General features: G+C 53.0%; 1 pseudogene; it reads left to right on the plus strand.

The window, feature by feature from the left end:
• Positions 1–20,594, plus strand: part of LOC123443652 — a 43,884-nt pseudogene extending 23,290 nt beyond the window's left edge.
• Positions 20,595–20,843: the final 249 nt, after the last annotated feature.

Raw genomic sequence — 20,843 nt, forward strand, 5'->3', positions numbered from 1 at the left:
CCTCGGCGAGATGGGTAAGAAGGCAAGCATGAGAGAATTGAGCTCATGGAGCTCGATTGGGAGTGATAGAAGTTCGGTGGCGAAGGGTGGCATGGTCGGGGTCACTACTTCCAGGATACTGTCGGTGCGCCATGGGTGGCACGCATGGTCGCATGTTGGAGCAAGCAGCGATGAGTGCAAAGCCTTGCCGCTTAGCGTCGGTTCTAGAGACTTGGTCGAGGCTAGGAAGGCTCTGAGGACCACGTGGATCGAGCACAGGGCTGCAACATCGATGCCGTAATGTCTCAGCAATCGAGGTGTTTGACGCACGCTCCTGAGCTTTGGAGGAGAGAAATGGCAGGGGGCGAGAGGAGGCCATGGAAGGTGTAGTTGCAAGTTCCAGGGGAGGCTGATCGGAAACATACATGGCGCAATGGGGTGTGCCAGCACCAGTCTCGCCACACCCAAATGGCTTGAGGGTCTTTTTCGGGGGTGCGAACGCAAGCAGCTGGTGCACCGGGATGGCGCTTAGGACAGATTTTACCAGGGCCAGGCGCCCGGTTTTTGACATAAGCCAGGCCTTCAAAGTTGGGAGCTGCGCGGCAATAGAGTCGACCACGGCCTGCAGCTGAGCGGCCGACGGGCAACGCGTAGACAGGGGGATGCCGAGGTAGGTGATAGGCAGTGACACCACCTGGCAACCGAGGTGCGCAATCGTCTCCATGGCCGTCTGGTCGCCGTGCAAGACTGTGGCGGAGCTCTTGGCGAAGTTCACCTGGAGGCCGGAGGCCTTGTCAAACAAGGCGAGGATCTCTTTGACCGCTGTGACGTCGCCAGTCGTGGCATGGCAGAAGATCATGACATCGTCGGCGTATAGTGAGATCGCCGGGATGTGTCGCCGTGGATGCAACGGCTGTAGCATGCCCGAGCTGTGGGCGCGTCGGAGGAGACGACCAAGCGTGTCGACGACAAGCACGAACAGCTGCGGGGACATGGAGTCACCCTGGCGGAGTCCCTGTCGGTGCCAAATGGGCGGTCCCGGCTCGCTGTTCATCATGATTCGCGTGCTGGAGGATGATAAGAGGATGGCGATCCACTCCAGGAAGCGGTTCCCAAATCCGTATTGACGCAAAACCTCGAAGTGGAATGGCCAAGATAGGGAATCAAAGGCACGTGTGAGGTCGAGCTTGACCTTCGGATCTCCCAGCTGATGCAGCATCTTGAGCGACTGCGTGATGAGGATGTAGTTGTCGTGCAAGCTCCGTCCTATGATGAAGGCATTTTGGTTGCGGCTGACCAGGCGGTCCAACTTGGCGCCAAGGCAAAGCGAGAGCATTTTGGTGAAGATTTTTGCCACAATGTGAATGAGGCAAATTGGCCTGTAGTCTCGCAGGCCATTGGCAGCGGCATGCTTCGGAAGCAAAGTCAGTAACGCTTGGTTGAGCTTGTAGAATCCCCTTCCACGCAATTCAAACAGTTGTTGGAACACATCGATTAAGTCCTGTCTGACAATGCCCCAGCAGGTGCGAAGGAATTTGGTTGTGAACCCGTCTGGTCCAGGCGCCTTGTGCGCGGGGAGGCGCTTGACAGCCTCCGAGATCTCCTCAGACTGAACGGTTTTTCGAGGTCGGCGATGTCGGTCGGCTCAATGAGGTGTGACTGGTCGAGGGAGTGCGCCCGGTCGGCGACAGTGCCCAGCAGGGCGTCGTAGTGCGAGAAGGCCGCCTGCGCCATCTTGGTATGGTCTGTGAGCACCCTGTCTTCCACAGTCAGGCTGAAGATATGATCCTTTTGCCGACGAAACGAGCATTGCCGGTGGAAGAAGCCCATGTTGGTGTCTCCGTCCTTGAGGTTGGCTATGCGGGAGCGTTGGCGGGCAATCGTGCGCTCCAAGGACGCAAGCCCAAGGTAAGTTACCTTGAGCTGCTTGCGCATCCAGTCCGTCGGGGGAGACAGGTTTCGCGATTCCTGGGCCTGGTCGAAGCGCGAGATGAGTTCGCGCGAGATCGCGAGCTTGGCCTTGATGTTGCCCGTGGATTTGGAGCTCCAACTCGTGAGCCTCGTCGCTGTCGCCTTGAGCCGTAGCATGAGACGGTGGAAGGGATCGACGTGGTAAGTGGAACTCCAGGCTGTGGTCATCGTATCATGGAACCCATCCATCCGAAGCCAGAACTCCTCAAAGTGGAATCGTCGATGCGCATTGGGCATGGACAAACAGTCGAGCAATAGCGGGGAATGGTCCGAAACGATGGATGCGAGGCACCGAAGGTGGCATCCGCCATGCACGTCTTCCCAATCCGAGGTGCATAGCACACGATCAAGGTGTACCAGAGTCGGTGGGGATTGCTCGTTCGACCACGTGTAACGCCGCCCGTTGAGATATCTCCTTAAGCGCGAGGTCGTTGGTGAGGCGACGGAATTTTCCCATCATGCGTCTGTTGTCGTTGCCGTTGTTCTTGTCCTAATCACGGAGGATGAGGTTGAAATCGCCACAAACCAGCCAAGGCTCCGGACAGACTGCCCTGATCTCACGAAGCTCCTGCAAGAATGCGACTTTGTCGGCGTCGTCTTGTGGTCCGTAGACCACCGTAAGCCACCACGACGTCCCGGTGGCCGTGGAAACCTTCGAGGTGAGCGCATTTGTGGTGAGCATTGGGTCCGTGATAGACACGACCCTGCTCCTCCACTCCAGGAGGATGCCGCCTCGCGTGCCATGGGCCGGTAAGTACGCATAGTCGTCGAACTCGTGGCCGAGTGCGTCGAGGACGACAGCCGAGTAGAACAACTCCATTTTCGTTTCTTGCATACTCGTGGCCACGCACGTTCCATACAACTATTTTTAGGCCGTGATCCATGAAGACGGGATCGACCGGCAGCTAAATCTAGACTAAGCTAATCCATGCACACGACGTCGACGTGTGCCGCGGCGGTCGCCGGAGACGCCATGCAGACTGGGATCTCGCGATCAACCAGTGCAGCGATGGCCTTGATGACCGTCAGGGGGAGGGGCGCAGCAAACATGTCGTCGTAGACCTTCATCTCTACAGCGGTGATCTTCTGATCGAGCCCGATTATCCCGAGCGCGTGCAGAACCTGAACTTGGGCGCGTCGCAGATCTCGCCCGCGGCGGGGGGTGAAGTTAAGAGGCCGGCGTGGCTTCTTCCTCGGTGCCGGCAGAGCGGCGCTCAACTATTTTGTCTCAGTGGCCAGGAATTCTCCGAGCGTCCAGGATTGGGACGTGGTACGCCCCCGGGATCGTCGCAGCGTAATAGGTGGCAAAGCAAAGCGGCTGGGCGTTGGGCCGCATGTGCTTTGGGCATTCACGGCCTGGGCTGTTGGCATTGACGGGTCTTCCGTTGATTTGGGCGGAGAGGGATGGGCTGCATGTCTTTGCAGAATTGTGACTTGGCCTCGTGTGCAAGGGCCGGGAGTTGTCGTGGCAGAAGCAGGCGGGAGCTCGGGTGTTTGGGCGGGAGAATTGGCGCCAAGGGGTGTTGCCTCCCCATCCAAAGCGTCCCGCGTGGGGGGCGGGTCCGTCGACCGGTGAGCAGTGTCCCGCCCCACGTTGGGATTGGGTGGGGATGTATCGCCACTTTGTCCCGGCAGGACCGTTGACACGACTGACACCTACCGTAGCGAGTCCGGCACATCGTTGGCCAAGTCCTGATCCCGACAACCCGAAGGGTCAGGCGAACCAGGATGTGGCCCCGTTGAATCGTCCTTGGGATCGTGGCCAGCTGCCTGATTCAAAATCCCAGACGGCTCCGGGCCAATTCCAGCCTGTGCGGGGCCGACACGTGCCCCGACCGCGCCTGTCTGGATGACCTCCACGGCCGCATCAGCGTTGTGTGTCTGGCCAACTGTCAAGTTTTGCTTTAGCTTTCCTCTGCCTTTTCTTCTTTTGGCATGGTGCCGCGGGTTGTGGGTCCCGTGCTGGTTGGGCCAGGGCAGCACGCCAGCCCTCGTCGGGATCGAGGGTGGTTGCACCGTTGCGCCGGCATTGGCAGGCCACGCCGGCGACGTGGCCAGTCCGTTCGCCCGTGCCTCCCTTGCTGCGCACCAGCCCAGCTCGTCCACTACCATGCCGTCTGAACGGCCGGAGGCAGGAGCTTCCGTGCGTCTGCGCTTGCGTCCGCGGCGGCGCGCGTGCCCAGGGCCGCGGCTAGGAGCTTGGCCATGATCCTCGTCGGCGCCATGGTCGGGGTCGACACGCGGCGGCGTGGTGGTGTCTGGGGCTCTGATGATGGTGGCGCGGGCGAGCGCGATGGAGACGGGGTATGTCAACGTCCTAATGGTAGGAGCGTCGGAACCCATGGGCTCAACCACCTCTAGGATGGCTGTGCGGCGGATACTGGCGGGGTCATGGGTGCGCCCCGATGGCCGGAAGACGGCGAGGTCGGCACGGGAGCGGGTTTGCGGGTGGAGGCGCTCAATCTAGCAACTCTGCCCCAGGATATGCTCGGCGGTGGATAGGTGCCATGCCTGGCAGGGACTCCATGCAGCTCGAGCTCCACACGGAACTCCAACTCGCCGGCGCTGGCGTGGGCCAATTTGCACCCCGGACGCAATGGAGAGGGAGAAGCGGGGTGACTTAATGAAGTGGTCGCCGGCCAGACGCGCCTTAGTGGTTAGCGAGGAGAAAAGAATCAGGAAGTCCTCAGGTAGGTGGCGGTGGATAGAGAAGTCGCCGTCGGCGCGGTCGAAGGAGTCCAGGAGCAGTTTGGCCACCTCGTCGGAATTGACAGGCAGACGGTTGCCGGTGATGGACGCCACCATCGCGCGGGACAGGACCAACTCTGCGTCCTCCATCTCGACGGTACACGACACGATGACCCGTACAGGCTCCGCCGAGCGTGCATCGGTCGTCGGCGCCGCCATCGCAGTGCGGGGTGCCTGCGGCGTGGGGGCAGCGACGGAGGGGTGCGGCACGGGCGCGGCCTGCCGCCGGGGGAGGGCCGCTGTGGCGTGGGCGGTGCCCTGTTGCCGGCGTCGTTCCGTGTCCCGGCGGAGAGGGCCGCAGGAATGGGAATCGTGGCCGGAGTGCAGGCATCGGCGACACCGGATGTCGCTCGTGCAGTCGCGCACGCGGTCGTTGGGGTCTAGACAGCGAAAGCAGAGCCCAGCGACTTCCTCAGGCAAGGGGCTCCGTCGTCGGAGCGGTGGTGGGCTGGGCGTGGTCTCCGGCCTTGGGCGACGGTGTCGCCGCGGTTGCTGGAAACCGCCTGTGTCCACGGCGTCACTGTGAGAGACACGGTGCACCTCCGAGCGGGGTCCGAGGCGGTGGATGGCCGGCAGCCTGGGGCGTGCCTTCGCAGGGCCGTGACGGGTGGGCGACACATGCCTCGACGGGGCCGGAGGGGGCGAGGGAGCCCGGGCGACGTCTCTGTACGAACGCACCGAGGACTCATTCTCCGAACTGAGCCAATGGTCGCCAAAGGACACGCGCTCGCCGGAGAGGGTCGCACAACGGTTGGCAGGTCAGCGCCGTGGGCCGCCATGGCTGGGGGGAGGGAAGCGGGGAGGGGAGGAGGGCTACCGGCGTGGGTCGACGGCGGCGAGGCTAGAAGGTTGGGCGTGGCAGGGGAGGGCTGGGGAGAGCGGAGCGGAGTGGCATCGGTAGAATGTGCCGTTCATAGTCCTCCCACTACTCCCCTGCATTTACAAGAAGGAAAGTAATATGCAATCAGCCCATAATTTGAGAAATGCAATATGCAAAGATTTTCTTTGAGCACAAGCTTTACCAGCGTTGAAATCTGTTTTGTCAATTGCTCTTATGGCAGCAACCTGCCAAACATGCCTTTCCTTCTTTTTGAACTTTGTCTTCTCTATGTTTCTTCACTATATTTTGCGCTTGATCATCATTATGATAAAAGGTCTCAGCAACTTCCATAAGCCCACTCATGATTTCTAAATCCGTAAAGATGGTTGGGTTTGTGTAACTGTAATATGGATTCAACATGTATGCTGCCACGTGCAATTCAGAATCAAGCCTCCCTACCATCTTGGTGTCCATGTCCGCAGGGATCACCTTATAGTCTTTCTCTGTATGTTCCACGGTATCCATGATGGCCTTTTTTGGCCTCTAGTAGTTCACCATAGATTGTGACCATGGATTGACCGTCTTTATCAGCCAACTGAAGCACCTTCACCAATGGCTCAAAAGCCTTGCATGGTACATACCCAAGTAGTAGTCAATACTCAGGACAACATTAAACAACTCCATACACAACATAAAAACAGCCACTAACTACAACATTAAACAACCCATACCTTGATGCAAAGAGACATTTTTCCAATAGTCCTTACTCATGATTGTGGCATGACTGAACTTTCCTTTGTTCTTGTGTGCTTGTATTCTTCCCAAGCATCACTACCAACCATTGCTTCTAATTCCTTCTTAGCAACCAAACATTGCAAAGTAAGAAATGTCGGAACAAATCTTGTCAATGCCGGTCTCACAATGTCTCTTTTTTTCTATAAGACCTCTCTCTCTCTCTCTCTCTCTCTCTCGCTCTCTCGCCTTGAGGCTTTGAGCAACCATGTTGTTGGAAGCATTATCCGTGACTAATTGTACAACATTTTTAGCACCTACAAAGCAATGAATGATACTAGCGCATGAGTGGAACAAAATTGATGAATGGAATGATGGAAGTAATTAAATAGTTGACGATTCATACCAAGGTTGGCGATGCATTCATCCACATAGTTGAAGATGTATTGACTCATTTGTGCATAAGCCGATGCCTCTTTTGATTCAAGAAAGGCAGTCCCCAATTTGCAATGCACACACAAGCTCATTATGCTCCTCCTTTTCTTGTCTGTCCATGCATTGGTCACGATCGAGCACCCAAATTCCACCTCGCCTCTTCATGTGGCTTCATCAAATCCTTAGTACTTTCCACCTCTTGCACCAACATCTTCTCTCCGATTATATGTTGGGAAGGTTGCTTCCAATTAGGACCAATCCGACCAACAGCCTCAGTGAATGCTTTGAAGTCATCATCGTTAATTGCGTTTAAAGGGATGTTTCCCTTGTACATCCATCTAGCCAAATGCTGCCCTACACTAACTTTTCTCCTGGTCAATAATGACAACAATATTCATTTGGAACTTGTTCGTTAACAATGCGATGGAAGGGTCAACTAGTTTCACATATTGATCGATAGGACCTGTCTTATTAGATCCACCTTTCCCAATTGTGCATGCTCCTTCTGTTGTCATTGTTCTCGACATGAACAATCTCTATTAACTTGAGCTCTTACTTCTTCCTCATGTTGAAGCTTGAGCTTCTTCTTAATGACTGCTGCCTCACAAGCTTCCTTACATCTTTTTCGCTTATCTTTGTTAGCCACCACGTTGACTTTTCACTAGTTCTACGTCTTTTTTTACTTGACCTTTCACTGGACCAACATGTTGCTTCGATCTGCTTATCCTTCCACCTATCTCCTTTCCACACAACCTGCACTTCACCATCTGCAGGTCATCAGGATCATACAAGACTCCAAACTCCCGCCTCATGTCATCTGACTTTCTTTTTAATGTTGGAGCACTTGCTGCAGTAGAAGCAACCGTAGATTGCTACAAAAATGAATGCTGCATACATATCAGTACACATAGAAATCTACAAGCATATATAAAATAAAAAGACATCTATATGTTGTTGTATATACATATCACACATACCAATCTACAGATCTACATTGCAAAGATATATGACTTGCACATCCATATACTCTCTCTGATCTAAAATAAGTGTCGCAGTTTTGAACTAACGAGGGAGTAGATTATAGAATAGCAACAGCAGCAGCAAGCCAGCAACATAGAGCATAAATCAGCAAGCTCATTTATATATAACCTGACAATATTGCCTGTACATGCAAGCAGAGCAGGGAGGAATAGCAACAACTCAACTTCAGCAGCAAACTAGCAGCACATCACAGTGATAGGAGGAGCAGCAAGATACTTTGCCGCTGGATGCCATCGACAGTGCAGCGGTGGAGGTGAAGGCGACCTTCAGTTCCTTTCGGAGGCAGCCGCAGTACCACAGCAGAGACAGCAGAGTCCAGGGTGAGTGGAGACAGTGCAGAGCCGCCGGCTACTTGGGTGGGGGCGGCGAGCTTGAGTTGCTGAAGGTCGGTGCTTGTTTTGGGGGGTGGGGTTGGGGGGTTGGGGGTTTGATCCGGTCGGGGCGAGTGTGTGCGCTGCTTGAGGGGACGAAGAACTGGCCGGCGGCTGTTTGAATTGTGAGCGGGAGAGGAGCGCACAACGAGCTGGAGCCGCAGTTTCCCCAACCCTAAGATGCAGGGCGCTTGCAGATGTGTGTGGGCTGAAAACTTTCGGCTTTAGTAGCCCAAATCAGCAGCCTAGTTAATCGCTGCGACCCGGATTATTCGGTCTGACGGCCCAATTAACTGACTGGGCGATAGATGTGGCGATAAGGGCAAAGTTTTCAGAATCGCGATTCTGAATCGGATCGGAGCTTCGTTGGTAGGATCGCGAGTCGTAGAATCATAACTACCAGGATCGTAGAAACTTAGATTCTATGAGCAAAATCGTAGAATCGGAGGGGATAGTTTGGATCGTAAGGTCTTAAGATTCTAGGACTTGAGTCACGATTCTGACAACGTTGGATAAGGGTGTTTTTGATTCGTTGACAATTGATTTTGGTAGCCAATTCCCCTGACTGAGGAAGTAGTTGATAAAGTTGCTATATGATCTGTTATCTTTCGAATCATTTTCCTTGTGCTGGTAGCTTAAAACACTAAGTTATTTACTAGAATGTCACCATAGACATCCACTAGTTAAATGGATGCGTGTGTGCATCTAACCAGCAGGGGGTGGTAGCACTACAATAATTTATGTTCACAGCTACTAGCAGAACAACTAAGAAATGTTCAGGAGGATGACAAATTGCAAATACTTTTTTAAACATGTACCAGTAAGATCTAACTAAGAATTGAAGACCATGAATAGGAATAACAGCAGTTCTAGTGCTCACTGCAAGAAGGTAATGGGCGGATAAACAAATAATCTCACATCCCACAATCGCAACATCTGAAAGATGGGGAGACACACCGAAGTGATGTTATGGAGAATAATATCTCCGCACCTTTGTAGGATACTTCAGTTCCTGTCCAGCATCTGTGGCTAGTCGAGCGATGCACTTGATACTCTGGTTTAAGTAACACCATTGCGTATCACATAGAAAAAATAAGAGCACTGACACACTATGCTGTCGGAGGCTGCAGACTGTTGTACCCTACACGCTAGAGCAGTACCTCCACATATAGGCATCAACCGTCATAACGTTGCAGAGATCAGCCTAAGCACTGTTGTTATCTTGAGGTGATAGAAGGTATCCATTAAAATGGGATTGGTGAGGGAGATTACTGCTCTCATTTCTCCTCACGGGGCCTCACAACTGAAAACTGATTAATGCCTTTTGTTCTTGCTCTTCGTTACAGGCAGTGTGCCTGCTGGAGAAGAATATGCTTTGACTGGCTGATGCAAGATACCCATAAAGACAGATTTTTACCATGAACCAAATCTTTTCATGGAATTTTGTTCTTGCGAAGAAAAGGATTTTTTACCGTGAACCAAATATTTTCATGGAATTTTGTTACAACAATAACAACAAAGCCTTTAGTCCCAAACAAGTTGGGGTAGGCTAGAGGTGAAACCCATAAGATCTTGCGCACATGAATAGCAAGCTTCCACGCACCCCTATCCATGGCTAGTTCTCTGGTGATACTCCAGTCCTTCAAATCTCTCTTAACGGACTTCTCTCATGTCAGATTCGGTCTACCGCGACCTATTCTGACATTATTAGCACGCTTTAGCCGTCCGCTATGCACCGGAGCTTCTGGAGGCCTGCGCTGAATATGCCCAAACCATCTTAGCCGATGTTGAGCAAGATTTTCATCAATCGGCGCTACCCCAACTCTATCTCGTATGTTATCAGTCCGGACTCGATCCTTCCTTGTGTGGCCACACATCCATCTCAACATGTGCATCTCCGCCACACCTAACTGCTGCACATGCTGTCTTTTAGTTGGCCAACACTCAGCGTCATACAACATTGTGGGTCGAACCGCCGTCCTATAGAACTAGCTTTTGTGTCACTCTTATCATAGAGAATGCCAGAAGCTTGGCGCCACTTCATCCATCCGGCTTTAATTTGATGGTTCACATCTTCATCGACATCCCCATCCTTCTACAACCTTGACCCCAAATATCGAAAGGTGTCCTTCCGAGGCACCACCTGTCCATCCAGGCTAACCTCCTCCCCTTCTCCCTCGCGCCTAGTAGTACTGAATGTTAGACCTTTAAGCCTGAGCATTGATAGTTGTGGATGACACTAGGAGAGTTGGTATAATTTTCGTTGGTTTATTTCTCACACAATGCCATGCCAACCTGAGGGGTTGGGGATACATATTTATAGGCTGCTAGCCAGCCAAGCATATGCTAAGATGCTAGTCTAAGATGCTGCTAAGATGCTAGTCTAACTGCCAGTCCTTGGTGCTCAAGGATTCTATCCTAACAGCCACAATGACCATGTGTTGCAGCCCCACAAAGACCCTAGTACAGAGACTTATCCATCATTCTCCCGCTAAGTCTTGTACGTCGTCTTGTGGGAGAGTCGAATCATCCCGATCCTGGAGCAGTGTTCGAGGAACTTGATCCTCCCAAGAGGCTTGGTGAGCAGATCTGCGAGCTGGTCCGTGGTGTTGATGTAGCTCGCCTCGATGCTCCCTTCATCCAAGCAGCTTACGATGAAGTGGTACCTCAGTCGAATGTGCTTGCTCCTTTCGTGGAAAACAGGGTTCTTTGCCAGGGCCAGGGCGGACTTGCTGTCCACCAGGAGCTGCACCGTTCTGGTGTCTCGGACGAGGAGATCACCAAGCAGTCGAGCGAGCCAGAGCGCCTGAGTGCAGGCGGTGGAGGCCGCTATGTACTCGGCCTCGCAGGTGGACAGAGCCACCACCTGCTGCTTGACCGACTGCCAGCTCACGGGGCACTTGCCGAGGAAGAAGAGGATCCCACTTGTGCTCTTGCTGGTGTCAATGTCGCCGGCGTGGTCGCTGTCGCTGTACCCGATGAAGTGTGCCGCCCCCGGACACCTAGGGTAGTGGAGGCCGTGGTCGAGGGTCCCTACCACGTCGCAGACGATCCTCTTCACTGCCTGCTGGTGCTCCGACGTCGGTCGCTCCATGAACCGACTGACATAGCCGACGGAGAATGCCAAGTCCGGCCGTGTGTGGGCGAGGTAGCGAAGGCTCCCCACAAGGGTGCCGACACTGCGTAGCGTCCACTTCCTCCGTCGTGCTGTCGTGGCTCAGCTTCAGCTTCTCCTCCATCGGAGTGAGAGCTGAGTGGCAGTCGGTGAGCCCAGCTAGCTCAACGATGCGCTTGGCGTAGGCGAACTGTGGAAGCGCGATCCCGGAGTGATCCTGGTGCACCTCGATCCCCAGATAAAAGGAGAGGAGCCCCAGATCACTCATCTGGAAGGTGGCCTTCATTGCCTCCTTGAAAGCCGCCACCTCTGCATCCTTGATGCCGGTGATCACCAAGTCGTCAACATAAACGCCCACCAGCAGGGCATTTCGTCCACTGCCCCGTCGGTAGACGGCCGCCTCATGCGGGCTTTGCTCGAAGCCCATCTTCTTTAGCGTGGAGTCCAGCTTGGCGTTCCACGCTCTAGGTGCCTGCTGTAGGCCATAGAGAGCCTTACGCAGGCGGAGTACCTTGCCCTCCTGGCCGGGGATCGCAAATCCCGGCGGCTGATACACATAGACTTCCTCCTTCCAAGTCGCCGTTGAGGAATGCCGACTTGACGTCCATGTGATGGACACGCCAGCCCTCCTGGGCAGCTAGCGCAAGAAGAAGTCGCACGGACTCCATCCGTGCCACAGGAGCGAAAGCGTCGTCGAAGTCGACTCCTTCCTGCTGCAAGAAGCCTTGGGCCACCAAGCGAGCCTTGTGCTTGATGATGGCGCCGGCTCCATCCCTCTTCAGCTTGAACACCCACTTAAGGGTGATTGCCCGGTGACCACGAGGGAGGTCAGCGAGCTCCCAGGTACGGTTCTGCTAGACCGCATTCATGTCCAACTGCATCGCGGCGCGCCATGCCGCGTCTCTCTCGGCCTCTGCAAAGGACCGAGGTTCTCCGTCCTCACACGCGAGTTGTAGCTGCGCCTCCAGGTCGCGTGGCACCAGTCCCGGCACCTGCTGGTCGCCGAGTAGGTTTTCCATCGTACGATGCCGCAGCGGTTCGCCGCCGTGATATGCGTCGATGCGCTCCTCGTCGTGAGGGAGCGGGGAGGCGAACTCCACCGGGCTGTGCTCGACGTGAGCTGGTGCTGATGAAGACGAGCTCGGAGGGGTGACTGTCGATGCTGGAGTATGCGGCGTCGCCGGCTGTGATGCCCTCGGCGTAGCACGCACTGGGGTCGATGGAGTTTTGGGAACTGAGGTAGACATGCTCGGCGAGGAGGAGCTGCTTGCTCCCCCCGCTTCCTTGAAGTGGACGTACTCGACAATGAAGTCGTCATACTTAGGCGTCGAGCCATCGTCCACCGCCTTGTCCCATGCCCACCCTCGCCCTTCGTTGAACACGACGTCTCGCGCCGTGCGCACGCGCTGTGTCTTTGGGTCGAGGATGCGGTAGGCCTTCGAGCCCTCCGCGTAGCCGATGAAAACTCCCGGAGTGCTCCTGTCGTCGAGCTTGCCGATGTGGCCGAGCTCCTTGGCGAAGGCAAGGCAGCCAAAGACCCGCAAGTGGGAGACCGTCGGCTTCCGCCCATGCCAGGCCTCGTACGGCGTCCTGCCGTCGAGTGCCTTAGTAGGCGAGCGGTTGAGGAGGTAGATGGCCGTCAGCACCGCCTCTCCCCAGAAAATAGCCGGCGTCCCTCTCTGCTTGAGGAGAGCCGAGCCATCCCCACAACCGTCTGGTTGCGTCGCTCGACGACGCCGTTCTGCTGTGGGCTGTACGGCGCGGAGTAGTGGCGCTGGATACCCTCATCAGCGCAGTACAACGCGAATTCAGCCGCTGTGAATTCGCCGCCGTTGTCGGTGCGCAACACGCGCAGTTTGCGGCCGCTCTCCGCCTCCGCAGCAACCTGCGCGCGCATGATGGCGTCCATCGCCTCTCCCTTGCTGCTGAGGACTATCGCCCACATGTAGCGAGAGAGGTCGTTGACGAGCAACAGGAAGTAGCGTCGACCTCCTGGTGTGGTTGGCGTCATCGGGCCGCATAGGTCCCCGTGCACGAGCTCCAGCTTCTCCTTGGCCCGGAAAACCGCCTGCTGGGAAAGGGGAGTCGCCTCTGCTTCGTCAGCACGTAGATGTCGCAGAATTGCTCCACATGGTCAAGGCACAGTAGGCCTCGCACCATCTCCTTGGCACTCAGACGCTTCAGGGCCTCGAAATGAAGATGCCCAAAGCGCTCATGCCATTGCCACGCCTCGTCGTCCCGACGAGCAGCGAGGCAGACAAGTTGTGCCACCTGCATGTCAAGGACGTAGAGTCGATTTTCACCTCTGGGTACCTTGGCGAGAAGGCGACGCTGGCGATCCCAGATGCGTAGGACCCCATGCTCGATCAGTATGCGCAAGCCGTTCTCATCCAGCTGCCCCAAGCTGATGATGGAGTTCCTTATCGCGGGGATGTAGTAGACACCAGTGAGCAGCCAGTGCTCTCCCGCCTTGGTGGTGAAGATGAAGGAGCCGATGCCCTTAATTTCCACGGCAGAGGCATCCCCAAACTTGACGGAGCCTCACGTGTCGGAGTCGAGCTCGGCGAAGAACTCCCTTCGACCGGTCATATGGTGGGTGGCGCCGGTATCGAGGCACCACCCTGAAGTCTTGTCCTTCCCGGAGCCATCACCGAGAAGAGCGTGCGCTTTGGGCTCGTCGAGGTGGAGGAGAGCCTTTGCGACTGGTGTCGCTGAAGGTAGCTCGATGCTTGCATGCGCCATGAACATAGCCGTCTCCTCCTCCTACGCCTGTGCAACGTGAGCTTGGTCTTGTTGTGGCTGTCGACACTCATTGGCCCAATGGCCAAGCCGACCACAGTTGTGGCAACTGTTGTCCTGTGCCGGCTTGGGCTTGCCAGCGGCGCCGTCCTTGGCGCCTCCGCGGGCGTCACCTTCGGCACGTCCTTGTGCCTTGCTAGCGGCGCCTTGCGCTGCTTGTCGTGCTTGCGTTCGCCCGTCGTGGAAGAAGGCTCCCCCTTCTTCCTGTCACCAAGGCTGGTATCCCACTGCTCCCGAGTTAGGAGCAGCTTCCCGCCGGTGGTGATGGGCCCCGAGGGAGGCTGTGGCTCATCGGTGTCGACGACCTTGAGGCGACCTATCGCCTCCTCGATCATCATCGTGGAGAGGTCCAGCAAAGACTCGATCGAGCGAGCCATCTGCTTGTGCTTCTCGGGAATGCACCAGAAAAGCTTCTCGACAACTCTCTCGGTGTAGGTGGCATCGCCGAACTTCACCATCTTCTGCAGCAGAATGTTGAGAGGAGAGCAAAGTCATCAACGTCCTCACCTGGCTTGAAGGCCATGCTCTTCCACTCCTTACGAAGTGCCTGTAGTGTGGACTTGCGAGCACGGTCGCTGCCGATGCGTGCCGCGGCGATGGCGTCCCAAGCCTCCTTGGCAGTCCGCTTGTTGGAAAGCGAGAACTGCATCTCGGGCGGGACTGCGGTGATGAGGGCGTCCAGCGCCCGTCGATCCTCTTGGTGGTCGACGTTGCTGTCCTGGACTGCCTCTCACAGGCGCCGCACCTGGAGCCTGATCTTCATGATCGCGGCCCACTCGACGTAGTTGGTTTTAGTGAGGGTAGGCCACCCAACACTGGGACCAACATTCCTGACCACAGTCCGGACCTCGTAGAGGCCGCGGTCCTGGTCGTTGCAGCCGCTGTCGTCGTGCGCACCTCCACCTGGAGCGCGGGCGTGCTCGGCTGCCCACTGCGCCGTCCGCTCTTGCGCCACTTTGGCGCGGTCTGCGTCGGCGCCGTCGTCCGCAGGCGCGGAGCCGTTGGAGCTGCCGGAGCCACCGCGGAGTGCCTTGGCATCCGTCGTAGCCTCACGAGTTGCCTCCGTTGCTGCTGCTGCTTCTACCTCCACCCTGGCTGCTTCTACCTCCGCTCTGGCTGCTGCCAGCTCCGCTGCAGTCAGCCTCGACACCCTTGCTGCTGCAGCAGCGGCTGCTGCAGCTGCTCGCTCACGCTCCTCTGCCACGGCGCGCTCGGCCTCCTGCCGGCGCCGTATGCTCGAGGTAGCCGTGTGCTGAGAGCGACCTGCAGACATGGCTCGCTGCAGGGGAGCTGTTGCGTGAAGAGGAGGCTGTTTCTGACGAGCTGCTGCTCGACAGTCCAGAGGGAGGGAGGTAACCAGGGGCAGTCGGAGCAGCTGTTGCTACCGGCTTAGGCTGCTCAGCTCCCGGTGAGAGGTGAGCAGGAAATGCTCAGGGTACAAGATAACGAGGATAACGAGGCTCTGATACCACTTGTTAGACCTTTCAGCCTGAGCATTGATAGTTGCGGATGACACTAGGAGAGTTGGGACAATTTTCGTTGGTTTATTTCTCACACAATCCCATGCCAACCTGAGGGGTTGGGGATACATATTTATAGGCTGCTAGCCAGCCAAGCATATGCTAATATGCTAGTCTAAGATGCTCCTAAGATGCTAGTCTAAGATGCTATCCTAACTGCCAGTCCTTGGTGGTCAAGGATTCTATGCTAACAGCCACAAGGACCATGTGCTGCAGCCCCACAAATACCCTAGTACAGAGACTTATCCCTCACTGAAACCACACTTCATGTACTCGGTTTTAGTTCTACTAAGTCTAAAACCTTCCAAGGTTTGTCTCCATAGCTCTAACTTCCCGTTGACCCCCGTCCGACTATCATCAACTTGCACCACATCATCCGCAAAGAGCATACACCATGGAATATCTCCTTATATATCCCTTGTGACCTCATCCATGATCAAGGCAAAAACATAAGGGCTCAAAGCCGACCCCTGGTGCAGTCCTATTTTAATCGGGAAGTCATCAGTGTCGCCATCACTTGTTCGAACATTTGTCACAACATTATCGTACATGTCCTTGATGAAGGTAATGCACTTTTGGGACTTTGTGTTTCTCCAAGGCCCACCACATGACATTCCGCGGTATCTTATCATAGTCCTTCTCCAAGTTAATGAACACCATATGCAGGTCCTTCTTTTGGTATCTCTCCATAAGTTGTCGTACCAAGAAATTGGCTTCCATGGTCGACCTCCCAGGCATGAAATCAAACTCATTTTTAGTCATGCTTGTCATTCTTCTTAAGCAGTGCTCAATGACTCTCTCCCATAGCTTCATTGTATGGCTCATCAGCTTAATTCCACAATAATTATTACAAATCTGAACACCCCCCTTGTTCTTGAAGATTGGTACTAATATACTCCACCTCCATTCTTCTGGCATCTTATTTGCCCGAAATATGAGGTTGAAAAGCTTGGTTAGCCATACCGTCATTATGTCTCCGAGGCCTCTCCATACCTCAATGGGGATACAATCGGGGCTCATCGCCTGCCTCCTTTCATCCTTTTTAAATCCTCTTTGACCCCCGACTCCTGGATTCACCACACATAACACCTGCTCGTATCATTGAAGGAGTCGGCCAGTTCAGTGGTAGAGCTCTTACTCTCCCCATGGAACAACTTGTCAAAGTACTCCCGTCATTTATGCTTAATCTCCTCGTTCTTCACAGGAGCTGATCTGCTCCACCCTTGATGCATTTGATTTGGTCAACATCCCTCGTCTTCCTCTCTCGGATCTTGGTCATCTTTTAGATGCCCCTTTCTCCTCCCCTCCTGTCTAACCGGTGGCAGAGGTCCTCACACGCTCGACCCCTTGCTTCACTCGCAGCTCGCTTAGCAACCTTCTTTGCCATCTTGTACTTTGCTATGTTGTCCGCACTCCTATCTAGGTATAGGCGTTTGAAACAATCTTTCTTCTCCTTAATTGCCTTCTGGACATCATCGTTCCACCACCAGGTATCTTTAGCTTCGCCTCTACTTCCCCTCGATACTCCAAGCTCCTCTGAGGCCACCCTATGAATGCAAGTCACCATCTTCATCCACATATTGCCTGCATCACCTCCTTCCTCCCAAGGGCCCTCCTTAATGACCCTCTCCTTGAACGCCCGAGCTACCTCTCCCTTGAGCTTCCATCACTTCGTTCTAGCGACTTTGTCACGCTAGACCCGAATCTGAAAGCGGAAGTCAGCAACCACAAGTTTATGCCGAGGGACAACACTCTTTCCAGGTATCACCTTACAATCTAGGCACACACGTCTCTCTTCTCTTCTTGAGAGTATGAGATCAATCTGACTAGAGTGCTGATCACTAGTAGAAGTCACTAGGTGTGATTCTCTCTTCTTAAAGAGGGTGTTAGCTACGATCATGTCGTAGACTAGCGCAAAGCTTAAGACATCTTCTCCTTCTTGATTCCTGATGCCATAGCCAAAGCCCTCATGCACCCCTTCGAAACCTGTGTTAGATGTGCCCACGTGGCCATTGAGATCTCCTTCTATGAAGAGCCTCTCGTCAGTCGGTACACTCCTTACCATGTCCTTCATGCCTTCCTAGAACCCCCTCTTGGAGTTCTCATTGTGGCCTACTTGTGGGGCATACGCGCTGATAACGTTGAGAACTAGGTCCCCAACTACCAGCTTGACCAGAATAATCCGGTCCCCAACGTCTACCACTCCACACTTGAGGCTCTTGTTGATCAAGATGCCTAGTCCATTTCTGCTTGCAGCTGTCCCAGTGTACCACAGCTTGAAGCTGGTACCCTCCACCTCCTTCGCCTTTCTGTCCCCTTCATTTGGTCTCTTGGCCACAAAGGATATCAGCACCTCTCCTCACCGCTGTATCAACTACCTCCCGAAGCTTACCTGCCAGAGACCCTACGTTCCAGCTACCTAAGCGGATCCTCCTAGGCGGCTAGCTTCCTTACCCTTCGCACTCGTCAAGTCAAGTGCAAATACCCTTGCTCATTTTCCACTACACCCGTGTGCCGATGTAGCGCACCACTAAGGATGCGATGACCCGATCCTTGCTCACTTGCCACCGTATCCAGATCATGATACGGCACGCCACCAAGGGGGTGACGACCCGGCCCTTGCCCATTTGACACCACACCCGGGTTCCGATGTGGCGCGTCGCTGGGAGGGTTACGCCCCGACGAAAATCTTTTGGGTTTCATCTCCTTAAGGCCTCGTTTGGCATCGGGGGATTTAGGAGGTTTCGAGAGGAAAATCCCTGAAAGGGTTAGAAACCCCACAGAACCTCGGGCGCTCATTTGGTAAGAGGGGTTTGCTTAGCTGAATCTCCTCCGTTCCCCTTCAATCCCTTCCTATCCATGTGTTTCAGGATCCTCCTCGAGGCACTGGTGGAAGCAAAGCCCCGAGGATTTGAGAGGATTGGGTGGAAGGAAGGGATTCACCAAATCCCCTCAAATCCCCTCCTCCCCAAACCTTCCCAATCCACTTCTACCAAACAAAGCCTAATAGTGGCTGAGTTTTATTTTTGGCTCGCCAAGCCTATCACAACCCTCCTCCTTTACCCGGGCTTGGGACCGGCTATGTTGAGACAACATAGGTGGAGTTTTCATGGAATTTTGTTCTCGCGAAGAAAATGTTTATAATAGTTCCTGTTGAAATGTATGTGGATTGCCTAACCCTTTCCATCAATTCAGACTTTTGGTTGCGTTGGCTAGTGCATGAAGCTTAACAGTTCCCAAATTTATTTATATCCTTATGTTTCTATTTGAACGTACTGTACTGTGACTTTTGGTTGCGTTGGCTAGTACCCTAATAAAGAACTAGACTGTACTGTGAGTTTGTGACTTCAGTTTTTAGTTATGCTTCCTACAAGTTCCTTAACATACTTGGTTTCAGGTGATGCAAATAACGTTCAAGTTGGATCTGGGACCAATATACAGGATAATTCCGTTGTGCATGTGGCAAAATCTAATTTAAGTGGGAAAGTCTTTCCAACCATCATTGGAGACAATGTTACAGTAGGTAAATATAGATATACCTTCTGGTTCTTGTTTTAACCTTTCATTTATTCCACAGCATTGCGATGTTCAATTGTTCATTACTGCTTAAAGTAAAGTCTAGTTCTTTATTGGGGTACTACTTTTCATCGGTATCCACAAATATTTCATTATTGGAGCCCTACTTCTATGGTTAAAGTAAACTGGAAACAAACATAACAGGTATCACTCTGCTACCTTGTTTTTATTCCAACACTAGTATCAATAATTTTGAAAACAGGTTTGAGCAATTGAGCTTTTGTGCAAAACCTTGGTAGAGTTAGCATGGCATAAATTTATCAGAGGATATGCACTGCAAATAAACATTTCTATTTGAAATTTACACTCTGATATTGGTAATGCCAAAACCAATCTGACATGAACCTGTTATCTGCTATCTAGGACCTCATTCTCATGTAAAAAGTTCACTGATATTCGGATAACATATATTCCAAACTTTGTTTCGCAGGACACAGTGCTGTATTACAAGGATGCACTGTTGAGGATGAAGCTTTTGTTGGTATGGGAGCAACCCTGTTAGATGGTGTTGTTGTGGAAAAGCATGGGATGGTTGCTGCTGGAGCCCTTGTAAGACAGAACACAAGGATCCCTTGTGGAGAGGTTGTGCTTTACTTCACCACTATTGTTTGGATTCTTATTTAGGTCATCTCAGACACTTTTGCTTTTCTGGTTTTAATTAACTAATGGTTCTTTACAATAAGGTATGTCTGAATCTGGATTGGCATGCGTCAAGAGAAGACCCCATTATCTTAGACACAAACCCTATTTGACGCTACTAGATATTGTTACATGCTTCATGATGCTTTTTTGGGGGGTAATTGCATTTCACAGTGACTTGATGTCATGCATTTATGCATGGATGAAACAAAAAAAAAATGCTGCATAACTCTTTTGATAATCTTATCTCAGTAAGTGCTCTCTTGTTGACTATCTTTGTTCAATTTAGGTATGGGGTGGAAACCCAGCAAAATTTCTGAGGAAGCTCACAGATGAAGAGATCGGTTTTATTGGGGAATCGTCTGCCAACTATTCCAACTTAGCCAGGGCACATGCTGTTGAGAGTGCTAAGCCCATGGAAAAGATTGATTTTGAGAAAGTTTTGCGCAAGAAATTTGCTCACCAGGTCTTGCTTAGTGTCACTCAAGAGGTTCCTCCAGAGCTGCCCCCCCCCCAGTCCTACTCCTGCCCAATAAGCTTTTCTTATAACCATCTTCAGTTTGGATTCTTATATCTCTATCTGTCCAGTGAGTTTGGCAGTTTATGTTGTAATTTTGGGTCGAGCAATGTTCTAAAAAGCTGACTATCTACTTCAGTTTCTGTATTCCATGGAACTAACAGAACTATTTCACACAAATTCACTGGCATGTTTTGCGTGCATAATTTACTCTAGCTGAAATTGCGAGATGCACTGGAGGCAGCACATGAACTGTTGGCTTGTAGTTAAATGATTAATGAATAAAAAGAATGATGACAGAAAATACTGAAAGATAAATTTTATTGTTGAATTGATTGGTGTTGGCTTGTCTGTGCTGATGTTTTTCTGAAACGCCATTCACCATGTTCGGTTTGGTATTGCAGTGACAATTAATATGTATCGGAGGGAGTACAAGTATCTGCGAAACTGTTTTTCATAGGTCTAGTAGGGTCGCGGTCCCTGGTAACGGTCATGATGCCTTGGAATAAGGTCTTTTTAAAGCTAGTACAATAGGATGAGGTAGGTGAGCGGTAAGATTTAAAATAATATATTTATATTA

Source organism: Hordeum vulgare, chromosome 3H (assembly GCF_904849725.1).
Source record: "Hordeum vulgare subsp. vulgare chromosome 3H, MorexV3_pseudomolecules_assembly, whole genome shotgun sequence".
NCBI classification, from domain to species: Eukaryota; Viridiplantae; Streptophyta; class Magnoliopsida; order Poales; family Poaceae; genus Hordeum; species Hordeum vulgare.